This window comes from Hippoglossus stenolepis, chromosome 20 (genome assembly GCF_022539355.2).
Source record: "Hippoglossus stenolepis isolate QCI-W04-F060 chromosome 20, HSTE1.2, whole genome shotgun sequence".
In the NCBI taxonomy this organism is placed as follows: domain Eukaryota; kingdom Metazoa; phylum Chordata; class Actinopteri; order Pleuronectiformes; family Pleuronectidae; genus Hippoglossus; species Hippoglossus stenolepis.
The window spans coordinates 16,930,949-16,942,444 of NC_061502.1; the positions used below are offsets into that span (position 1 = coordinate 16,930,949).

Sequence of the window (11,496 nt, forward strand, 5' to 3'; positions counted from 1 at the left end):
GCAGCAGGAGTTTGAGTTCATGATGACAGGGAGGGATGTGGAGACATCGGAGGTGGCAGAAGAAGTGTTTGCTAGGAAGGTTTTTTTCTGAAAGACAAGGTCACCGTCACTGGCTTCCTGAGTGTTTTCTGGATGACTGAAGTTTACTTGAAGGAATCTATTAAAACGACAAAAGGAGTGGGTCTTCGAGGAAAAAAAATAAACCACAGGAAATATCAACGTCAATCAGCAATATGGCAAAATTTCACCCTCTAATCTATAGAGTGAGAGAGGTTAGGACTTCATTTACTGACAGACAACAGGAACCAAGCCCATTGAAGTTGGTTCCTCTGCAACAATGTGTCCCAATAGTGTGTAGCCAAACACTTCCAACCCCGCTTCTCCAAATAATCATTAACCAGTTCCACCCTGGGTAAATACTTCCCGAACCTCTGTAAACTAGAAGGTAAACACACACCTCAGTGATGGGGACATGAACACACACATACACAGTTTACGGAGTGTGGGGGGGTAGTGGAGAACGCAGATTCATTGTTCTTCCGCATGTTGAGCTTAGATGGAAGTTGTAATCGATGAGGTCATCCCTATTGTGTACACACAGCATTCCTCTACGTGCCATTGAACAACCGTGGCTCAGCTAAAAGCAGGATGCATTGAGCCTGTAATGAAAAGACTGATGCACTTCCACCAAACATTTGGTCTTTGCAAAGCCACTAAAAGAAACTCTACTCTAGATTTCCAAGGCCATCACCTCACACGCCAAAACACCCCCACCCCCCCCCCCTTGGATGAGCTCAGAGAGCAAAGAGGTTGCAATGAGCACTCCAGTTCATGACAGGCCACCTTCCTGTTTTGGTTTCTGCTTCCACCACCTGCAGGCCAGATGTTGTGTGCCTGGGCATTGTGACCTAATTTTTCTGGTTTAAGGGAAATTTGTCTATGGTTCCATTTAAGCTAGTCCGATCTTCTAGCCCAGTGCATCTCGGTCTGTTGAATAGGGATTGGAATCAATAGAGTTATGACTGAAACAATTAGCCATTATCTGATTACTTCATCAACTTAAATCTAATAAATGGCTGGTTCCAGTTTCTTAAATATAAAAATGTGTTGGTTTCATTTGTTTGATATAATGTGTATTGATATAAATCTGAGTTTTGGCCTGTTAGGGATGAAAACATCAGTTTTCAGTATTTTCAGGCATTTCACAGACTAAGCAATGAGTCACCAAAAATGATCTCCTACCAAGTGTTGGTGAAGAATTCCCTAGTATCAGCATAATCTCTGGGTTTCTGTCAGTATGTGGATCTGCTAAGCACGAAGTATGAGAGTTCAGCCAAAAGCTGTTGCTGCGTTGAGTAAATCAAGACGGATTTACGAGTTTACCACCCCTGGCACCCTTGAGGTCCTCCTTGGAAACCACAAAAACACCAACAAGATGTCTCTCATTATAAGGATCATTCCTCCTCGGTGCAGTGAGAGAGTGACGGAGCGTCATTCAACATCTTGATGAGATGAAGGTGCTGTTAATAAGTATGTAGCCTTATTTTCATTTCACTGTTTTTACTGACTTGATTATTTGCCAAATACAGAAACTTTTATTGGAGCACCATTTAATCTACAAGTCTGCACCCATGCTGTTTTGTACAATACGACTGTTATATCACCAGTGATCAGCTGAGTTACAGATATGCGTTACACTGAGGTATTTATTACAACATAAACATTATAAACACAAATATGAACCCACAGTAGCTCGTGGATAACAGCACATGAATCACTATTTGCAAACCAGCAGCAGCAGTTGAGCCTAACCAAGAAAAATCCATTCATCTATTTTCTATTACTCTTTCCAAGGTCATGGGTGGCTGCAGCCTTTGCAACGCATTGGGCGGCTGTGCAGTGCATGCTGGGGACTTTTATTTACAGTGCTGTCTATCAAGTCTAATCAGAAAATGTCCTGATTTGGAAGCTTTACTTCAGCTTTGTTTTTGATACTGACCTAGGATGATGAACGTAAATGTAAAATCAATATCTTTTTTTAAATAAAATTTCTAATTATATGCTTTTGACAGAGGTCTTAATTAAACCATATCCCTGCCTGAAATGTCTGTTCCAGCATTTCAACCCCTCCCAGGCAGAAGTTTTACCAGAAACACCAACATGGCCACAGGGTTATCTGTTTCGTTTGTGCTCAGTGGGGCGTTACAGCCAAAGAAAATAACTCAAACTGACAGTGAAATCAGAGTCTGTCGATTACAGCACATTTAATCAATGAGTCAAGGCAGGGAAATAACTTTATTACTGAAATAACAGATTTTTTTCTCTGAACCCAGCGGCAGATCTGAAATGTGTGGTTTGACAAAGAAGAAGAAAATGTCCCTTTTATGTTTTTACTCACATAAAATAGGCAGTTGCTTTAAGTATGGACTGCTTTTGATCAAAAAAGAAAACTTACAGCAAACAGATGACAGCTTTCCCAGCTTCATGTGGTAAGATTAGAGCGGCACCTCCATCCAGCAGTGATGAACAATGACCAGGATGTGTCTTCCTTTAATCCTGCGCCTCTGTTTCCTCTACTTGTGTCGTCAGAGAAGGTTTCCCTGCAGCGGCACATGAGAAAAGGAGGGGCCTGTCAAGGAAGTTCCATTTTTGACCCGTAAAGTCTGGTTTATACTTCTGCATAACTTGAATAGTTGGAACCCGCAGCGTTTCGGTCTGCATCATCATGACATGGTTACATTTCTACCAAGGTACACGTCAGATTATGGCAAAGGGTACAAGACTACACCACATCTACGGTGTCAATTTAATGCAGAAATATGCAGAACAAAAACTTAAATTTCTACTTATTTGCCAGAATCTAATCTTGTCAGAGTTTAATTATTACCCAACTAAGATTGAAAACCTCCAGACTGATTTCTCCTTTTTTATAATTTCAGAAAGCTCAGAGATTTCCCAGCCATACTTATCCTGCATGAATAAATTATTCAGTGATTCAAGATGATGATCTTATTTTTGGTGCATTTTACTTTTTCACTGATAAGTGTTGGAGTAATGCAGACTCTCTGGCCTGGACTTAGACAAGGAAGAAAAACTGCAGGCTGCATGAGTAAAACTGTACAACAGGGACAAGCATCATATAGATGTTGTGGTATTCATCAACGATAAACTAAATCAAATCCTATATGATTTGTAGAAGGTATAGGGATGAGGTTTTGCCAAAAGAACATGCTCTTATTTTAGAGTTTCTATTCAAGTTATTCAGGCATACAATCAAGTGGATCGTAAACATCGGTCATGTTCAATGGTTTGTGGATTGTTCAGGGCGGCAAAATTATACTAGGTGCTTGATAATTAACAGCACATCAACTGAGGACAATCAAACGCTTGTGTGAAGTTAATCAGCAGCCAGTTTTAGGAATACGAGGACCCTTCTACACATTCATTCACAGCTTACAGCCTAGTTATGATGTGAGAAAGCTACTGAAATCACAACATTCTTGTCTGCAGGACTGTTTCCCCAACAATTTATTAGTTTGTGTTGATGGGTTTTGTATTAAACAAATTCGAACTATTTTCATTGCACCCCACAGAACTCAGTTTGAATGCAGTGTTAAGGGAATTTATAACATAACACTGAGCTATTGGTGCACACAATTTGCAAATAATAAGTCGTCTAGTTGGCCATGTTCAAACTATTTCAGTTCGAGGTCAACAAATAATATGAGAAGGCCGACAAACAAGCTCCAAAAACAGAGGGTGTTTTGGGCTACACATAAAACGAGGATGGAGCTTTGGTTGAGAATAAAATCAGTGTCCATCTCCTGACATAGAAAGGATCGCAGATACAAGGTGTCCTCAGCTCAGGTCACTTCTACCACACAATCAAATCACGTAACAGAAATTCCTTGGCAAAATTATCTTTTCATCTTTCATAAAACGGGATTTTTCTCTCACTATTCTACAAAGCAAAAGTCTACTCCTATCTGGCTGAAGCTTTGCCGACTGGAGGCCATTACTGTCAAACTCAGATAGTAGGATGGGTTCGTTCCAGATTTTGCTCCTGGCACCACTTTACAAACCAGTTTAGGCGGACCTGGATTTAAAGCTTGCAATGTGGTGGACTATTTGACATTGTTGCCATGGTTTCTGCTGTGTGATTTCAGACATTTGTACCGACTGTTGCTGTCAGCTGCCAAGAGCTTCTGACAGCAAGTACTGTATTTGTTCTCTGCCTCTTTTCTTTAACTAAGGTTTCTTAAAGAATGAGATGTTGTCACTAAATTCAACAATCCAAAGATATTTGATGTTAACGCTAATGTGATCCCATGTTGTGTTGTTCATGTGGAGACCGAGGTAACCCCCATGATGAACTATCCATAATGACAGAATGGTAGAGAATAGTTTGTGCATCAGAACTGGTGGTACATTGTATTCTGTTACACTACACACATTTCTTTTTAGGTCGGTGCTTCACACACAAAATGGTTCACACTGTACAAAACATTGTGAAGAGATTGAATAAACCTCACACATCCACATTCTACTGGGTCTAACAAATCTCCTATAAAGCACTGAACTCTTCTTTCTAGTTATTTTTAGCCAGACAGAGACGTGCAATATTTTTAGAATGCCAATGTATGTATTTTACTTTTCCAAGTTATTAATCCCTTTTTAAAACTATTTTTAAAGTCTATATCTAAATAGATTTGATAAATGAATACAGGATTAAGATTTGAAATATCACTACAAATCCTGCAATACAATTTAGATAAGTTTCAAAGAGAATTAAGAACATTTATCACCACAAGTTCAAAACATATCTAAACTGTACTTTGTACTGTATCTGCAACAAATCAGACACATGAGCAAATTGAAAGTTTATCGTGTCTCTTTCTCCTCTGCGAAGATGCTATATCCATTACTAAGGGATGGTTAATGTTGTAAAAACTTTAGATGACATGTTGTCTAACTACATCTGAAGGAAAGGCAACTATGTGCAACAAGCATTTAATATATTGGAGTTAATTATAGGATGGAGAATAAGCTCAAGTTACTCAATATTAATTCTACTAAAACGAATTGCCCCAGGATGTGTGAGAAATTCAATCAAATTACATCTCGGGTGTTGAAATAGCCAAGTAATTTGCTGACAAATAGCTTGATTACATTTCAGGTTGCAGCCCCACAGTCACACCAATTTTTTCCCATAATGCCACAGGAGACATAGCAGCAATTAACAAATCTAACAGGATGAGTAAAGCACTTCTATCACTTGTACCAGCCCAGACACAGAACAAGAGTGGCAACATCCTCATAGTCATCAAGGGAGACAGAAATCTGAGAGCTCTGTCTGCTTGGAAACAGATGGCAAGGCAGTTGGTGGGAATTCGGGCTCCTATACATGTCTCGTGCTCGTTCGCATTCCTCCGATGTCACCGCGGAGTCAAAGAGAGGAAGATTGGAGAACATCTTGAGAGAGTGATCGTACACAAACCAATGTGTAATGTACGATAATGAACACATTGCACCTGTGCTTTGTCACGTCGTGGTCGTTTCAAAACTGATGACAACTACTTAGTCACGCAGTCATACTCGACTTAGTGTGAAAACATCTGCTGAGAAGAGCTTACGACTCGACACGGCTGTTGACGGATTCTTGCAATATTTGTACGTGCAGCTGATTCGACTCAGTGAAGGTGCAAGCACTGAGGTGTAACATGGGACTTTGTTTGTTTGATAATTATATAATTAACACAACAACAAACTGTTTACAAGTCGGGTTGAGCATCTCTGTGATTGACAAGAGTAGCATTCATGGCTAAGTGGGCCAGAAAAAACCCAAACAATACCAACAAGGTTGAATCAATCAAAACTGTTTCTTTTATCACAAATTATTATGATTGCCATTATAGATGTGTTTAGTTTTTGTTACCTGAGCAGTGTCAAGAGGAAGGCTGAATGAATGAGTAATTAGAAATGGGATGAACTGATAAACAGGATGTGCAGTCTACCAAAGTATTTAATCGTATTTGATCGGTAAATGTAGAACATTTGGGTTTACACACAAAGACTAAATGCACTAATGCATTATTTCGGTTGAGCCTCGTTTAAAAGTCATGAAATGTCCTTGTGTACTGGGGCAGAATGTTCCGATCATATTGTCCTAATTTGGTCTTTTTGTCAACACTAAGCCACTAGTCAACAAGACTTTCCAACAGAACCAAAATAAATGTCTCTGTAGACATAAAAATTCTCTAGACAACTGTTGGTTTTGCCTAAAATAGCCACATTAAACTGCATCTTTCCTTATCTTCACCTCTTTGTGCTGTTGTCTGGCATTGATTGCTCATCCTGGCTCATACTGTTTCTACTTTATATGTTTATACTCTTTTCATTTCTTGCTATTGCTGACAGCATTTAAGCATTGTTCCTATAATATCTAGGCTACTCTTTCTCTCTCTCCCTCTCTCCCATCTGTACAGTATGTTCCCTGTGTTTACTTCTGCATGGATTAGTCTGCCTAGTCATTGTTTAATGGCGTTTTCCGAGATTTCCTTTGCTCATCTGTCACAACTGAAACTGAAGCTTTTTTTTGTAATCCACGCTGCTTTCATGTGCTGTAATCCACTCTTAAAGCCTTAATTAGGAAGTTATTTCACCGAGCAGAGGGTAGAAAATTGAAAAGAGAAGGGGATCCAGTACATGGAAAATGTAGCTTTTAAGTGCCCTCACCTCAGGTGCAATAGCTAAATTTAACTGCTTCTTCTTGTGCTCTAGCCCTTTCCTTCTCCAGCAGCTATGAAAGGCCCTGACATCACCAACTGAAAGCCTCAGTGGGGTTTCCGATTTATCCTCGGCAAAAGGCCGTGGATCAAAAGAGATCTGCAATTTCACATATCAGAGAAAACACCACAAAAGCTGTTTGTTAAATGAAAACAATATGCTGGCTTGCACTTCAAATTTGTCAGAGCACTCAGGCTTTCTACGAGGGCTACACTCAAGTCTTTAAACTGGATGCAGCATATGCCAATATTCCCCTCAAAGAACAGGTGCAACATCGTTGTGCTTCTCCCTTTAGATCCTTTAGTTTTCAAGACACACGACTGATGAAATGCATCCTAATTATAAGAAAATACTTCAGTAAGTCAAAAAGCCTCTGGGACATGCATTTTGATTGTTTTTTCAGCAGTTTCAGCCTGAGGAATGTTTTTAAAGTCACAGTTCTGACAGCCTGAGTGACAGAAGCAGAAATGAAGTAGAGTGCAGAAGTTACTTGGATGACATCAATGACAACGACATATAGAATATGCAGACATAGAAAATGCCCGATGAACGACTAGGTGGCTCAGTGGGTGAGAGATGAGGAAGAGGAGGAGGATAATTTTAGCATCACCGCAAGCCAGATATGTTTGAATTTACAAGACCAACCAGTACAGGGTAAACAAAACCTTTACGGCCACAACCACACTACTGGGTTTTGGTTTTAAAATAAATCACTGTTGCTACAATTGCACGTGCTGTCCACACTTCTTTTCTGTCACTATTCAACTACCAGGAGTGAAGGCAAAATGTTGTCAGTCCAAGAAAAATAATCCCTGAATCTTACTCTTCATTGTTGTTGTTTGTCATTCCTAGTATTTTCAGTGAGAAGGCAAACCATTGCAGATTCTTCCCGTGTGCGCGAATGTTGTGTGGACAGAGATTGTTTTAGTGTTAAAATGAAAAAACGCGTTTGGATGTAGCCTTTGGCAGATGGGTCCATTCGTCAATAATTGTGTGTGTGTGTGTGTGTGTGTGTGTGTGTGTGTGTGTGTGTGTGTGTGTGTGTGTGTGTGTGTGTGAGAGAGAGCACAGTTGGGTAAGGAGGGGCTGAGGGAATCGATCCACTGCACACAGCTCAACTATGAAGCAACACCACACAACACTATATGTGAGAGATCTTTTACGTCATTATATGAACTGTAAACGGGTCATTATTAGGAAACACTGAAGTTACAGTAAAAAAAACCTGCACAGCATTTGAGCGACATGGCCACCTTCAACATCTCTACGCAGGAAAAGCACTGATTTACTGGAGCCTCACAGTTTTATTAAATCATTCTGCCCTGGAGTGTAATCTATTCACTCCTGAAGAGTATTTGTTGCTCTGGTATTCCTCAAGAGACAGCCCACCCCCAGACCTGAAGCAGAGGGGAACTCACATTCCAAAGTCCAGCATTCAGAGAGACAGCAAAGAGGAGGAGGAAGACAGAAAGAGAGAAAAAAGGCAAAAGGAGAAATGAAGTAGAGACGAGGGGGAGGGAGAGGGAAGGAGAGATAAGGTGAGGGATGTGGACGGAGATGATGAGAATGTCAGAGTCCTGGCATGCCTTCCACGACAGGAAAGAAGATGAGAGGAAAAGAAACCGTCAGTAACGAGAGAGGGGAGGAGGGAATCGTGGGAAGTGAGGAGTAAAGAAGAAGTGACAGAAGTGAGACAGAAGGAGGGGTGCAAGAAAGTAGTGAGGGAGGGGGGAGGCATAGTTGGGCTAGTGTGCGTGAGGTAGCAGATAAACAGGAATATATTCAGCATCCATCGGTGATGTGTTGCGTGTAGATAGTCAAAGTGCACGCCGGCCAGATTGAGATTGAAATGTCCTCTTTCTCCTGACTTTTCATTTGCCAGATTTCTCTGTGTCTGTGCACTGCCAAAAGCCGTGGCTGTCCCAGATAGACCTAAGCTACACACTTTTTCTAAAGAGTGGCCATATCCAGATCACAGTGCATCTGATACAAATTGAAACACAGACATTTTGCGAGCAAGTATGAACTACAGCCGAGAAAAAAAAAAAAACTCCATTTGAAACTCCTGATAAGACCCCCCGCTGTGCTTATGATGCGGAGGGTTGAAGCCCGTTTTTCAAGACAGCTTTTTAGCCAACTACTTAATCCAGGGACACCCAGGGAGATGTTTCGGATGCTCTAAATACCAAAAAGCCCTTTGATAATCTATTAGCTGCCCATCAGCAACCGCGACATTTTCCCTTTTCTCTTCACCCCACCCCCAAAATGTAATTAGACAGCTACATGTGTTAGAGAACATGTACGCCTCCACCTACACACAATCTATTTCAATAGCCTGCTTGATATTGTAAATGCGACACAGCGGCCAGATCCACTCAGCCTTGGCATTCACAGGCAGCTACGAGGGAGGGATGATGGCAGGAGATGTTCGACTGCTAATACATTAGAGTTTTTGGTTGTGTTTTCTTTTTTCCAAAGCAAAACAGACAAAGAAGTTACAACGCCGTCTCGGAGGGAACATACACCTAATGCTGCTGTTGTGATTCAAGCTGTGAATATAAACCCAACCATGGCCACCCAGTGAATAGAGATGAGATCTCTTTGACGCGTCCATTTAGGACTCGTCAATGCAGGGAGCCGAGTTGGTCTCTGTGAGTGTATCTAAGCCCCCTGAAGGGTTGAAGCTGGTAGCCCGAGGACAGACTCCACAGGTGGAGATGGCAGCAGTAACAGAATACCGAGCAGCTACAGGGGGTCTACTCACAATAAAAACCCCTCTCAGGGTGTCATTAGTGGCAGAGGACACAAGAATGGACCAATAAACTTGCAAAGAATCCAACTTTAGCGAGTGTTGGGAGTTGTCTCACTTGTGTTTTTCCCTCAAGACTATAGTTCCCTCATTCTGTGGTTAGATCCCTTGATGATCAAAGAGTTTAAGTGAAGCACTGGTTCATCACCACTCAAATCTGACATGACAACACAGACGGCCATTTTGATTAATGAGACAGGTTTTGACACGACATTGAGAGGAAAATTCAGCTTTAACTTGATTTAATTGGATTTGCTGCAAGTGCCTCTGTGTGCAAAGCTTTAATCAGTCGTGGGTTAGTGCTGCTTTGTAAAAATCTACACAACCCAGATGCGTGGTTTTCATAGAAAAGTCCTGAACTCTCTGCACGAATCCACACCTCTTTGGTCAAGTGCTGCAAAAAGAAAGCAAACCTGCAAACGACGGATAACGTGCAGCACGAACCAAGACGAACCAAGAGGGGGAGGCTGCACGGCTCATAAATGTGACATCGATACATCACGTCAGGAAAAGGACATTTGCACAAGTGAAAGATGGACCATCGAGAAGGGGAAAGGAAGTCCTCAGGAGCAGCTAGCATCCCCAATGACACCGCAGCCACACGGGGAGGGAGGGGGCGGCGAAACTAAACAACAATTAGCCTTGACGTGATTTCCATCTTTCTGCGAGGTTTCCTGTTTCTTTTAGGAGTCTTCATTTTGAAACACGGTGGGAGAGGAGGAGGAGGAGGAGGAGGGGAGAGGGGGCAGATGTTGGCTGGAAGGCTCAACGACCTGTTAAGCTAACGATGGAGCTGCTCGTTAAACCCCAACAACAAACTCAATCACATGTTAGCTTAAATTTAAAGATACATCTACACGCAACAAATTTTACGTTATACGTGCGCAAACCCCTGGCTCCTCTGCGAAAAAAAGTTTCGCAGAGGAGCTTTTTTTTTTCTACCTGATGTTCACGAGCGTTAACCGTCAAAAAAAGCCCACTACGCAGATAATAAAGCAGCTGTTACCGAGCAGGCTGTTCCGGGATGTGAGGAGGAACTAACGGTGGCTTGTCAAGCGGGGCAGCGGCGGGAGGAGAGCAGCGCACTCACCTCCGGGAATCTCCTGTCGGCGGCGGGCACCGGAGGGAAAAAAACCACCGCTGTCGCTGCTCCGTCACCTGCGTTCACGAGCCGCCGCGGCCCGGTAGCCTCACACAGAAAAGAACCGGGGGTGTAAAGAGACCGAGCTGCAGAACTACCTCCGTCTGTGGCTCGTCGCCGCTTGAGTCCCGGTGCTGTCCGCTCCCCGCCTCGCTCCTCCGGTCTCCGGTTTGTCCGGAGCAAGAAGTTCAGCTCATCCGAAAAGTTGCGGCTGCTCGCTCCGCCTCGCCGCCGCGCTGACGTCACCGCCTCTCCTCCGGGCGCCGCTCTCGCGAGGCGACGCGCGCCCCCAAGCCGCGGTAGTCTCGCGAGAGGAAGGATGGAGGAGAGGAGAGGAGAGGAGAGGAGAGGAGAGGAGAGGAGAGGAGAGGAGAGGAGAGGAGAGGAGAGAGTTCAAGTACAAGGCCATAGTGTGGCAGGTCTGGGTGTGGATGATCATAGCAGGATCAATCAATCAACCAATCAGTCAATATAAGATAAGATAAGATTAGATTAGATAAGATAACTTAGTCCTTTTTTGGTCCCACAATGTGTTTGCAATGTTACAGAATGAGTCAAAAATATATATTTTATAATATAGACAAATATGAATGGGATAAAAATATGCAGCGTGAGAGTGTATATACAGTGAATAGATTGCAAATCACAATCACCCAATCAATCAATTAATTAAGTTGTCAAAAAACTGGACCTTTTAATGTGATTTACATTCAATGTGGATGAAAATAAAAACATGCTCAAATGTAGTTCAAAAAGAGAA

The 11,496-nt window shown here is 42.3% G+C and overlaps 1 protein-coding gene across 1 annotated transcript in view; it reads right to left on the reverse strand.

Annotated features, from left to right (window-relative positions):
* The window catches only part of sipa1l1 (signal-induced proliferation-associated 1 like 1), a 61,021-nt gene extending 50,066 nt beyond the window's left edge, over window positions 1–10,955 (reverse strand). Inside the window, exons 1-2 of the mRNA XM_047338043.1 lie at window positions 10,686–10,955; window positions 2,456–2,600 (exon numbers count right to left, since the gene is read on the reverse strand). The gene's annotated coding sequence lies outside the window, so the exon portion shown is untranslated. The remainder of the gene's footprint in view (window positions 1–2,455; window positions 2,601–10,685) is intronic.
* Window positions 10,956–11,496: the final 541 nt, after the last annotated feature.